We start from the raw sequence: 12,934 nt of genomic DNA on the forward strand, positions 1-12,934 counted from the left end.
GTTTGCCTGCAGCTGCTCGCAGCTGCTGATACAGGAGGAATGTCAAGGATGCTTCGGCCTTGTGTACCGTGGTGTGTCGAAAGCAGGTTAAGGGGAATTAGGAATAGTGGTCTGAGAAACCTATTGTTATGATAACGGTGGTCTGAGAAACATTGTGTTACGGTACTGCCGTGTATCGAAAACAAGTCAAGAGGAATCAGAAATAGTGGCATGAGAAACTTAGTGTTATGAGAAGCTTGTGCTGTAAGCTAGCTGCAAGTAGGTGGACCATGCGAATACGACCCTTAGAGCTTAAGCCAATCAGCTAGTGACTAGTAGGCATAATAATTATCATTGTCTGTATAAATATATGTACCCTGGACCAATAAACAGACACGTGGATTGATGCTCTGTCACCCACACTGAAGCGGTCTCGGCGTGTCGTTCGTCCGCGGCTCCGCAGGACAGGGGAGCCTGGAGACACCACTTCTGCTCCTGGCTGCCAAGGATTGCCCGCAGCACCTTTGTGAGAACATTTCACATCTCTGTGCCTCAGCTTTTGCTCCTTCCCTCAGCGAATAGTGATTTTTTTTTTTTTTTTTTTTTTTTTTTCTGTCTGGAAAGTGCTAGAGACGTGATGAGTGTTGCTTCTCTTCATACCTGTGTCGTTGGCGTTGTCTGCACGGGGTCACGTTCAGAGGAGGGTTGTGGCTGTTGCCCCAGAAGTAGAGCTTGGCATAAACAGCCCTCGGCTCTGCTGCTTTCTGACTTTTCCACCAGCTCTTTTCACTGTTACTGACCCGCAAGGAGTCACCTATAGCTCAGCTGACATGGGGTTAAGCTTTTCCTAGGGCCGGGGTTTGGGGGGTCTCACCTGCCTACGGAGACATTCCCAGTAGCTGTCCTGTGCCACAGGTTGACCCTGGGGAGGTAGCTGTGCATTTGTTTGAGCACTTCACGTTGCCCTAAATCCCTGTAATAGTATATTGTGTGTTTTACAAATATTGAACATCCCCTGTTGTCTAGGGGTTATATTAAATGCAGCCGCATTGGGTGTGGAAGGAGGCATCTACCCTGTGCTGTAGATGAGGAGCAGAGAAGAATTACAAAAAAAAAAAAAAAAAAAAAATTAAAAAATCCACACAGCTTGGTGGGAATCCCAGGACATGTGGGGACATAGTGAGGGTACACAGCATTTCTGCAGTTTGTCATGCAAATATGGAGCAGAGTCCTGGGGGAAGGTGCCCACAGAGGAGCAGGACTGTGGGCAGCCAGATCTTCGGAGCCCTCGTGGGAATTCGGCCTTGAAAATCACCTCTGCCTCCTTTTCTGGGAGGTGATGGGGGAAATTTGCTGCTGCTAAATAAGGTCGTAGTGTGACATCTCCGTTAAAATAGTTGTCCCTCAACAGCAGAGCATCTCTGGTTGACTGGCACTTCTTCCTGTGGCTTATAACTCAGCTGTAGAGCAGGACCTTTAAACTCTTTACTCCAGCTGTGTGGAGTCAGTTTGCTGGGATCCAGCAGGATAATTAAGATTACACAATCACCTCACAATTAAGGACCCAAAACTAGGGGTAGCTTTAATATTCCTGTAACTTTGAGTTCTCAATACCTGAGTGACAAGAATTGCTGTGCTCTCATAGGGCGTACTTTAGAGGATTATAAGAAAAGGTAAAACAAAACCCAATGGAAAATGCTATCAAAGTTCAGTAGCCAAATATTTATTGACAAAACTTTAGTTAGTGGGAGAGTTCTTGGGGCTGAGGAGTTGTGCTCTGACAGTCAAAGTTGTTGAAAATAAAAACATCATTCATAATTTCAGTTCTAGTTGAAACTCAAATTTTTTAATAAATCAATATTTTCCAAACATGAAAGGGCACAAGCATGACTTTCAGGCTTCTGAGAGGACGTTGCACGCAGCAGTGAATAAACATAAAAGCACAAAGTGTAATATTTCACTTGGCAGCATTCTCTTGACAATAAAAATTCATCTTCCTTTGTAATAACTTTATACCAATGCACTAAAATGTCTGTACACAAATGCCAGGAGTATCTGAAACAAGAGGAAGAACGAGAAGTGTTAGAAAATGATAGAGGCTATTGACCTCATGGTTATAAATGAAACCTGGTGGAGTATATCTCATAAATGGAACATCAATAGAGCTGACTGCAATCTATATGGGAGAAGTAAAACACGATGCCGTGGGGCAGAGGTGGTGGTATAAGTCAGATGTATTTACAAATCCAGCAAGCTATGGTGATATACAGGGGAGTGCAATTCTTTAGGGGAAGAATACAAAGAATAAACAACAGAGGAAAAATGAGATGAAATGTCTCTTTCCATCCCACCTGGGCAGGAGGAGAACAGCGAGCTGGGAGGAGGAAAAATTAAAACTATCTATTGTTTCAAAGATTCATACAATGTTAATGACATAACACTCAACTGTCATACGAGTTAGTTTGTTTTTTTCTGTTGTGGTTTGATCATCTGAGTTTCTGAGCCTCTCATTGCTGGAAGCCAGAACAAGTTAATGAGCATCAGAGGGAGGGAGGGAGGAAGGAAAATAACTGACCGAAAGTGAAGCTAAATAAAGGGGGTTTCTGCCATGCACTGAAGCTTACCAAATTCAGAGTCAGATCACCATAAGTGCAGCCACCTTTGTCGTTTCAGGATCGGTAACTTTGACTTTAAGAGATGCCCATGTGGAACCCAAGCATTCCGGTTCACAGCTGGAATCCGTGGTTGGACATATGCAAATCAACGGGCCATTAGTCACCCAGCTCACATTTTGGGTAGCTGACTTTGGGCAGATGGCAGCTGTTATATTCCTTTGAGCAACTCTGTCTTCTGCTTTATTGTTCTCCTTGGACTAGATGCTACGTTGAAGTGTCTATGCTTGAACAAGACCAGTAATCTCATTAGCTGGTAGCAGTGATGGGGCTTTATCTTCCGTGCTTTACGACATGTTGGGCCAATGCATGAGAGCACACATCCCAGTCTTTGACCGTGTATTGGGTTTGCGTGGCAAGGTTTTGGTAGCAGGGGGGCTACAGGGGTGGCTTCTCTGAGAAGGTGCCAGAAGCTTCCCCTGTGTCTGATGGAGCCAATGCCAGGCAGATGCAAGAGGAACCCAACACTGGCCAAGGCCGAGCCCATCAGCAGTGGTGGTAGCACCTCGAGGATAATGTATTTAAGAAGTGGGGATAAAAAGAGCAGGGCAGCAGCCAAAGAGAGGAGTGAGTATATGTGAGAGAAACAACCCTGCAGACACCGAGGTCGGTGAAGGAGGAGAGGAGGAGGTGCTCCAGGTGCCGGAGCAGAGATTTCCCTGCAGCCCGTGATGAAGACCATGGTGAGGCAGGCTGTGCCCTGCACACGTGGAGTTCCATGATGGAGCAGATCTCCACCAGCAGCCCATGGGGGACCCCACGCTGGAGCAGGGGGATGCCCAAGGGACGCTGTGACCCCGTGGGAAGCCCGTGCTGGAGCTCCTGTGGAAATGTGGAGAGAGGAGCCCATGCTGGAGGGGACCTGTGACCCCATGAGGGACCCACTCTGGAGCAGATCGTGAAGAGCTGCAGCCCGTGGGAAGGACCCACGCTGGAGAAGCTCACAGAGGACTGTCTCCCGTGGGAGGGACCCCACGCTGGAGCTGGGGAGGAGTGTGAGGAGCCCTCCCCCTGAGGAGGAAGGAGCAGTAGAGACAATGTGTGATGAACTGACCACAACCCCCATTCCCCGTCCCCCTGCGCCGCTGCGGGGGGAGGAGCTAGAGAAATGATGAGTAAAGTTGAACCTGGGAAGAAGGGGGCAGTGGGGGGAAGATATTTTTTAAGATCCCGTTTTATTTCTCATTACCCTGCTCCGATTTGATGGGTAATAAATTAATTTTTCCCCAAGTTGAGTCTGTTTTGCCTGTGATGGCAATTGTTGAGTGATCTCCCTGTCTTTGTCTCAACCCACGAGCCTTTCATTATATTTTCTCTCCCCCGTCCAGCTGAGGAAGGGAGTGATGATGCAGCTTGGGTGGACACCCGGTGTCCAGCCAGGGTCAACCTACCACAGATCATTTCTCTTTCCAGTCCCAGCAACTTGAGATTAAATCTTGGTCCCATTCAGGGTATCATCAAAGCACTTAGTAAGCGATCGGGACCAGGATTTTTGGTGCAGTGCCAGAAATGCTGTAACCCCTAACAAGTCCATGACACGGTGGTGGTGGCCCTGTATTCCTTCCTTGTGGAAAGTCAGCAGCTTTTCCAGCAAAGCTTCCTTGGCTGCAAATGGGCAATTTACAGGCGTAGCTATAAGTATTGAGAAACCACAAAATGGAGTTGGACAGGTACAGACATGTTTTGGGAAATCCTAAAACGGGCTACCTGTTGGTGGCTTATTGGTTGGGCTCCTTCCTAGAGATAAAAATTCAATAACCTTTTGCTGGGGATGTGCCACAATTATCACTCATTTAAAAACAGTCTTGCTAATAGAGTGTTTTATCATGCTGGGTAGTCTCTGCATTCTTCATTATTTAGTGTTTGCTAAGCTGATGGCTCTTCCATAGCTCTTCCCTTATCTGCACTCCTTCAGAATTGGATTTTATATTTTCCAAACCAGTCAGATATGACAAAGTCATTTTCTTTTGCTCTTGTCTTTTGAGGGAATACAAACTTCTTTTTAACAATAGCCATTTAAGGATTAAAGTTGCTGGAAGAAGGTGAATTAACTGAGGAAGTCAAGTAAATTTTAAATAGGTTTTACTGGAAAATGGAAGTAGGGTTTGCTTTCCTCTTCCTCTCCTCCTTCTCTGCCTTGTCCTATGCAGATATAACATACACTCATCCTTTTCCCTTGCCAGAGTTTCAGCCTTCTGAAGCCCTCTGTATATTTTACAAAGAAGGAATTATTATGCACGATGAAGGAGTCGGGACAATCTTTACATTTTTAAGATGGCTGCTTGCTGTGCGTAGGTAGGAAGATGAAAGATTCGCCATTAGCTTACTGAGTCGCAGCTACCCTTTCAAATTCAGCCAGCTGTCGGCATCTCGTGATTTCAGATCATTGTAGTCAGCAGTTAACGACTGACTGGCTTAAACATTGAGCTCGAAATTGCTTTCTCCCAGAGCTCACATAAAACAGGATCATCTTTCTCTTCTAGAGGGCTTATTGGAAGTAAAGGGTTTGCATGTGTACACTTACAGATCAGGAGATACTCTTGCATCCACCCATAGGTTTACTCAGTGTATCACATTCACTTTCTGTGTGTGCTTTCTCTTTCTCGTCCTTAATGAAGGATATTTTCAATATCGTTTTAGTACCTTAACAGCTTTATCTAGAAAAACAGGACTCCAGCTGTAGTCTCAAGAAAGTCATCTCCAGTCCTGTCATCTCCTTGTCCACAAAAAGAAAATCTCTGTAAAAAAGGATCCTGAGATTCCATATTTAGTCAAAGTAGGGAGGTGCATCAAGGAGCCCCCTGAGAGGAAGCCTTGGGTCAGGAGGGTATTGAAATCAAGGCAGAAATGGAAAGAAAATCTTGAGTGTTTTTATTGTGGGCTGTTTGCTGGGGTTTTGTAGCACCTCAGGTCCTGGATTCATGCAGTTGGGTGAGCATTTTACCATATCTGAAAACCACACACATACATGCACACTTTTTTCTTGGAGAAAAGCTTCAAAAGCGTGAAGGACTGAAAACACAGTGTTTTTTTAAAACCAGACTGAAAGCTAGTGATTTCTTTGACAGTTGTGAAAACTCTTGACTTTCAATACCAGCTCCTCCCTGTCTCCTAGTGTCCCTTGGAAATCGGCACCGGAGCAAAGATTCCTTAAAAAAGGAAAGATTCAAAGTCTTCGACTGGCTTCAAACCTGGCTTCAAACAGGCATCAGGCCGACCCTCTGTCTGCAGTGGCAGGAGCTAGAAGGTGAGCTCTCAATAACTGAGGAAAAATACGAGTACACATTTGGAATTAATCTCCGCAGCTCAAACCTGTGGGGGGAAGCACCTGAGGGTTCGAGAAGACGAGTGGGAGACCTCCTCCCAGGGCTCACTCCACCGCGGGGACTGCCGTGGCCCTGAGGACGCCTTAACCCTGCTGCTCTCAGGAAAGCTGTACCCCCGGCAAAGCAAGCAGGAGGAGGCCATTTCCCCACTACCCGCTCACCACTCCGCAGACACGAATTGCAATTGCTCGCTTGGCAGAGCTGGGTCTCCGCTCCGGCGATTTGCATTAGGCACAGAGCTAATTCCTGTGGTTGGTTAAGCCAGCTGCACGCAGGTTCAGTGAGAAATGTGGAAACGCCGCGCTGCCTTTCCAAAGGAAGGGGGGGTTTGAACAGACCCCCCGGAGAATGCGGCTTTCCAGCTCTCCCTCCCCGTTTCACACGAGCTGTGTTCAGAAGGGTGGAGAGACCCAGCTCCAGGCAGGACGCTCCCTGCCCCCTCTGACCTTGGCCTTCCTGCCTCCACCTCTGCCATCAGTCCCACCTTGACAGCCCTAAGCAGGGTGTTTAAGGGATGTCAATATGTCAAAGTGATGGAGATGCCAATATGGAGATTGGGAGATAAATCCCTCTTGTTCTTCCCAAGGAAACCCTTTCCCTGTGGATTCTTATCTCCTTTTTTTTTTTTTTTTTTTCACCCGTCAGAGCAATTGAAATCGTACTTTGCACCATACAAAAAGCCAGCGTGGAATTTGTTACTGTCACAGACTTTTATCCAGGAATCCAACAGTTTTCCAGTAGCACTCTTAATTCCCCCTGCCACACTGCACCATAATCCCGTGGTTTCCAAAATAGAGGCCTGAGTCTCGTGTGGCGTCGTGAACCAGCTGGATTCGGTTGCAGAAATGCTGGGAAGTAAAATCACAATGAAGACACTAACAATAAAGCTTAGGAGTCGTTGGCTTCGTGTATTTATGTTGCAAAAAGAGGCTCCTCCCTGGGAGCTGGGTCTGGTTAGGAGCACCCTCAGGATGCAGTTTGGTCTATTAGTGTGGTTTTTAAGATGTTATAAAATGAGGAGATTTATTTAGGGGCGTTGCAGGGTGTGCAAAGACAGATTTCAGCCCTTCTGAAGTAGCTAAAACGACATTCAGCCTCTTAACTTCTTTATCCAGGTTGCTTCCAAAGCAGGTTATTTTGTCCTGATCAGGGGTGCTTTCACCCCAAAATCAAAGGGCAAAGTGTGGAAGACATCTTCTCCACTTCTGCAGGTGGGCAGCGCTTCACCCCTCAGACTTGCAGCGATTTGGGTGAGCTACAACTTCACTGAAAAGTGGCAAGGGGGACCAAAAAAAAACATCTGTGCTACAACTTTTTACCAAATACTGCAGCTATCTGTCACTGACTGGCTCTTATTAATGATAATACTGAGCATTTGCGTTGCATTTTCCAGCCACAGATCTCAAAGTACTTTGAAAAGGTTAGTGATGGCCATTACAGGATCAAGACTGTCCTGGACCACTTTGGGCCCGGAGGGTCAGCCTCCCCTTTTGCCTGGCTCTGTATGCCTCCTCGTACTGAAATAGGCTTTGATGGCTAATAGAAAGCATTCTGCAACACTCAAGAAAGTGATGCTTTTTAAAATGGATGGTGGAGCCCCTTTATACCACTCTGCCAGAGTAAAGGAGCTATAATTTACCATCACTTTAAGGCCCCTTTCTGCTGACAGAGTGGTGTAAAGGGGTCTCAGTACAAATGAAAATCAGGCCTGATGTGATGGTAAAATTGATGCCTTTCATTCTGTAGTCAGGCCACATAGCGGTGGTGAACTCAGACGGGTCTTTGTGTTTAACCCCCGTGTTTCTAATGAACTGAATTCAGCTCTTAAATGGGGCTGTATTTCTCTCAAGTTGGAGCTTATTTTTTTTCTGTCACTGAACTCGTAACACATCTTGCTGTATTGATTGCTCATAGGGAACTTTTTTCTAGAGATCTATTAATAGAGAACCTTATTTAAAAGCCAGATTAAAGGTGATCAACACGTGCCTGACCTCACGCAGGAGAAGCACGTAGTGAATGCTGTTGCTTTATTGTTGCAACAAAACTAAATTTCTTTCTAAACCAGAAAAAGCTGCAAATTTCTAACAAATGCAAAACATCTGCCATTAACTTAAAAAGATAAATCTTGAATGCTTGTATCATTTGATGAATATCTGTTGCTTCAATATAACTTAGTCTAAATGACAGCTTTCCATTTTAGCTTCTTAAGCAGTCTCATTTCCCAATACTTTTTTCTGTTTCACTAACTGAACAGTTGGTCCTTTTCTGCAAACGCTCAAAACGTGGTCAGATCCCTTTCTCAGGTGCTCTGAACCTTCATAATACGATCATCCGCAGTGTCTTTTTCCATCTCAGAGCTGTGCACACGTTGTCTGCATGCAGATCCAGTGTCCGGGGGCGATCCCTTTCCACCTCTGCCTTGCCGACTGTTTGATCAGGATCATGTTAACTCTGTGTCTGTGGTGTTTTACAGATGAACGCATGTTCACCCTGTCCGTGCCCTGAGCTGACCATAAATTACATGAATGTGGGTGGTCCTGCAGTAAGCTCAAAATGTCAAGCCCTGCACCTGGGTGGAGTGTATTAAAATGGCCTGGCAACAGCTGGTTCTAAATGGTGTTGGACATCCCCATTCAGATCTAGTTGGAGAACCAGAGGAAGCCAAAAGGAAGAGCATCTTATCTTCTTGGGCATCTTATCTGCATCGCTGTGGCTCATAACCACACGGCTCCCTCTTGTCAGTCCCACAGCTCATCCTGTTCCTCTGCTGACGTCTCTGGGATGCTGCAGAGATGATCGATGGCATCTCCTTGCTGCTACAAACCCCACCATCGTCCACAGCATGCTCGGGGCTGGTATTTAATCAAGAAACAATATATCTGCCTCGAGTCGTGGGTTTCCCAGGTGGGACTCCCCTTGAGCAAGGACGGGGGAGCTTTGCCATCCTCTGCCGCGGTAAAATGTGGATCTGTCAAGTCCAAACCAAACCATCTGTGATGACTGGCCAATTAATCGCCATCTGGAGTTTTAACAGAAGCTACAAATGTACTTACATTTAAGTAAACCTGCTGCAAACAGGTTGGAGACTCCTAACTAATATTTAGACCTTGGGTTCAGCAGATAGGGCATGTCACCTGGAGGTACTCCATACTGAATGGTAAAAGCCTAATGGGGAAATCAGTGTCAGAGTGCAGAGGCCTTTCAGAAGATACTTGGAGAGGAAATATTAAGTATCCATCGATATCCTGACTTAAAGTATTTATGAGACTTTTATCAATGACTCCGAGAGCCAGCAGCAACACTATGGATGTGTTTTCTCCCAAAGAGCCTCTGGATTGAATGGACTGACTTAACTCATCAAAATGGGTATTTTTTTTTTTCCCCCTAGAAGTGCCAATTCAGCAAAATTGTCTTGGATCTGAAAGCAAAGCTGTGTCTGTTGGTCTCTTAACACCAACTGAAGCTGACCAAGAGCTGAGCAGAGAAATTCAGGGAGCAGACAAGAGTCCAGCTGGTGCCATCTTAGCTGAGTTGGCTTTTGGAAGACTAAAACCATGTAAAAGTTGTTTGCGACCTCAAAGTGTTAAGACAAACCTTCAAGACCAGCAGGGAACTGCTGACCTCGTGAAGACAAAATGGCTGTTTTGGGAAACCTGAGCATTAAGAGATTCTTTTTGTTTGTTTTATAACACTGGCAATAAAATTTCATAGCTTAAGCATTGGTCTGCTTTGCTGGAAATCAAGGAATGAAACCACACAGTCATCAGCCAACTACAAGCTTTTGTTTTCTTGTCAAAGTGATCTCCTAGTGCCTTTCAGTGCCTTTTTTTCTCTTGAATGTCTGCAGTGAAGCTGCTCTTACGGATTAGTGGCTGCAGCTTTCTCCAGCCTCAGTGCTTTACAACAAATATTTAACGGTTGGAAAATGAGACATTGTTTTTCTGACCTGGATGCTCAGCATTTACAGTGCTTTATCTCACACGATAGGCACACCACCGTGATGCGGTCCCAGTATTGATCTGGTGTCACGGGGTCAGCACTTAGCTTACCGTCATGATTACACTAATTACCCTTGTTCCATCTTTCTTTCCTCCCACCCACCAGCCTTAAACGCAGGGGTAAATAAGTGACCCAATTAGCAGTGCTTTCAAACCATTTTACAATGAAGATCCCTCATGAGTAATGCCAGCAAATCAAGGTTTTTGTAGAAATAACTCCAAAGAGCCTGCTGTCCACTGCAGTTGGTTCAAAGCATCAGGATCTGTTTATCTCTGCTGAAGAAGATGACTCATTGGTGTCAAAGATTAATAGCAGTAAGTCCACCTGCTTTTTCTTGGCTTATTAGAGGCTTACTATACAGTGGAAGGGGCAACATCATTTTCAAAACTAGGTGACCAGACTCAAAAGCATGGTCAGCTGTTGACGTCACCAGTGAGTCAGTTTGCCACAGTGCATGGGCTATAGGATCATTCTGATCTAACCAGCATTTATATTCGTATGGGGCTTGAGGGCAATGACTCTTAATTAAGCAGGAATTGTGGAGAAGTCAGACTGTGAGTCTGATGCAGCTGATGCAAAATGTGATGAATGTTCTTGATGACGTTAAGGTCATCTTTGTCCTTGTCTCTTTTCCTGTGAGTAGATTCTGTGTGTTTCTCATTCTTCAGCCTACTTCGAAAACCCTTTGTGGTTCCCGTGGATATTCATATTCACACCTTCCTCTGTATCGTCCTGGACAAGACTCATTCATTCTTGGTTATCTTCCAGCAGAGACCTCCCTGCTGCTCCTCATCTTGTTTTGCAAACCAACTATATAAAAACAAACAGCCCCCAAAACACTTCTACCTATGATTGTCAACTGTCAAAAAAAGCATCCTTAGCATATCTACTTAACTGTAATTAAGTTCATTACACTTTCTTCACCTTGTCCCTGCCTCTTGTAAAGAGGAGTAGTTTTGCTCTTGGACATTGCTCTTGGGACACCGATTGACTTCAAGACTTCTGTTCCTTGCTTTTCCAATGAGTCCAGTAGACTGGGAGATTTAGGGTACTTTCACAAATCCATCCCGCTCAGGACATCTTCTACCCAGAGAAATCTTGCAATATGATGTTTTGAGGGCATTTAGTGGCAAGGTGCAACTCAATATCATGCAGGACTTTGAGGAAAGAAAAGGAAAAGTTATATTTATGCTTGTGTTTGCAAGGGAAGTTATGTGGAATCTCAGATGGTTTGAAGCATCACCGCCTTTCCTGGCCCAGTTGACCAGTCCCTTAACAAAATGTTCATCCCTCAGTTTTTAGTTCAAGACTCAGTTAAGCTGCTTTGTAAGTGTCCTAATACCAATCAGTGATTTTTCTTTTCTAGTTCTGAGGTAGCCTTATGTGCAGGTTGACAGCTCTTTATAGGTTTGGAGGTTTTTTATGTTAATCTAAGTGCATGAACAAAGCTCATCTTCCTTATTCTTTTAGCTGCCAAAAAAAAGTAATCACTTCAATTCATGTAGGACACATCCTAACAGCGCTGTGGAGAATATTTAGTGAAGTTGGTACATAAATGTCTGTTGTTCCCCTCTGCCTCAATTCACACACTGATGCAAATTTTTCTGTAATTTTCACAAATGCCCAGCGTTCCTGCCTGATGCTCAGCAGTGAGTTAACGGCAGACCCAGCGTACTCTGAGTCAGATACTATAGAAATGTCATTAATTTGATGATATGTACATTATGTTTATTCTGAATGTTGTGAAGCATTCGGTATTAGCAGTTGAGCTAACGTCATCTTCATTGGCTTTAAGGAACCAGTGCCTTCTGAAAAGCAGCTGGCTTTGAGTTTTTCTGTTTTCCTTCCACTCGTTTTTGCTCGTTCATTCAGAAATACTGACAATTTTTAAAAGGTGTTCTCTGCCTATTGAAACCAATGACAAATGGGTAAAGAAATTAGTTTGGGGGTGCATTTTTGGCTCTGTGTAGATTGATGAAAGTGTCTCCATTGACTTCACTGGAGTTGTGATTTTGCCCTATCTTTAATGAAAATTAGGTGAAACATGTGGCTGGTTTCGGCTAACCAAGCACAGAGCAGAGTGGGAAACACCAAACAAGCAAAAAAATACTTTCCATAACTCAAAAGCAGATGAATGGGTTTTTACTAAGCTTTCTAAATCTAATCGCTTCTGAGCTAATAGAATTCATCCCAAGAAATAATATTTCTGAGAGGGGTGGGGGATGGTAAAATTACATTATGAATTACTGAAAAAAATAAATATTTTACGCAGAAGAGTTTTCATAGTTGGGGAGCACTGGTACAGCAAACCCTGGACTTTACAAAGAGATCCTTCCATACTGAGAGTCTTCAGCTGTGATAGCTCTCCTGCTCTTAGCTGCACCTGCACAATTTCGTTTCCTTCGGTGAAAAAAAGCTGCCCATCAGAGTTTTGTAAATGAACCAAGAGGTTTTGGGGTTTTTTCAAGCCTTTTCCAGACTTGAATGCAAAGTGCTTAAAGAAAAGTGTCGAGCAACCAAACGTTCCAGTGGGTTATCATACAATGGAGCTAGAACCTCCCACCACACTTTTTGCCCTGCCCCTCTAGCTTGGAGACACCTTTTTTTTCCCTTCTGGTAATCCCTTTCCCAAGGCTGCATATTTGTAGAAAGTAATGGAAAACAAACCACTTTTAGAGGAGTTATTGCCTTTTTAAAAGTGCTCATTTTCTTGTGAAATTTATGCCTGCCAGCAGAGGCAGACGAGGAGCTCCACAGGCAGCTCTAACGAGACAATTCATTAACTAGTGAGTGTATACACGCCATAAAAAACATTAATTCACAAAATGAAAAACTAATAGAGTGTTTAGCCTGTTCTTTATCACCGGTGACAGTCTGTGCTCTGCTCATCATTAGTGTTTACTGAACTGATGGGGGCTGCAGCCCAGCCTGCTTATCACCACTCATCTCAAATGAGGT

At 44.6% G+C, this 12,934-nt stretch overlaps 1 protein-coding gene across 1 annotated transcript in view; it reads left to right on the forward strand.

Moving 5' to 3' along the window:
• EXOC4 (exocyst complex component 4) overlaps positions 1 to 12,934 on the forward strand; it is a 410,569-nt gene that overhangs the window by 355,702 nt on the left and 41,933 nt on the right. The gene's annotated exons all lie outside the window — the stretch shown is intronic.

This window comes from Tyto alba, unplaced genomic scaffold, assembly GCF_018691265.1.
Source record: "Tyto alba isolate M040663 unplaced genomic scaffold, T.alba_DEE_v4.0 Super-Scaffold_2, whole genome shotgun sequence".
Lineage (NCBI taxonomy): Eukaryota > Metazoa > Chordata > Aves > Strigiformes > Tytonidae > Tyto > Tyto alba.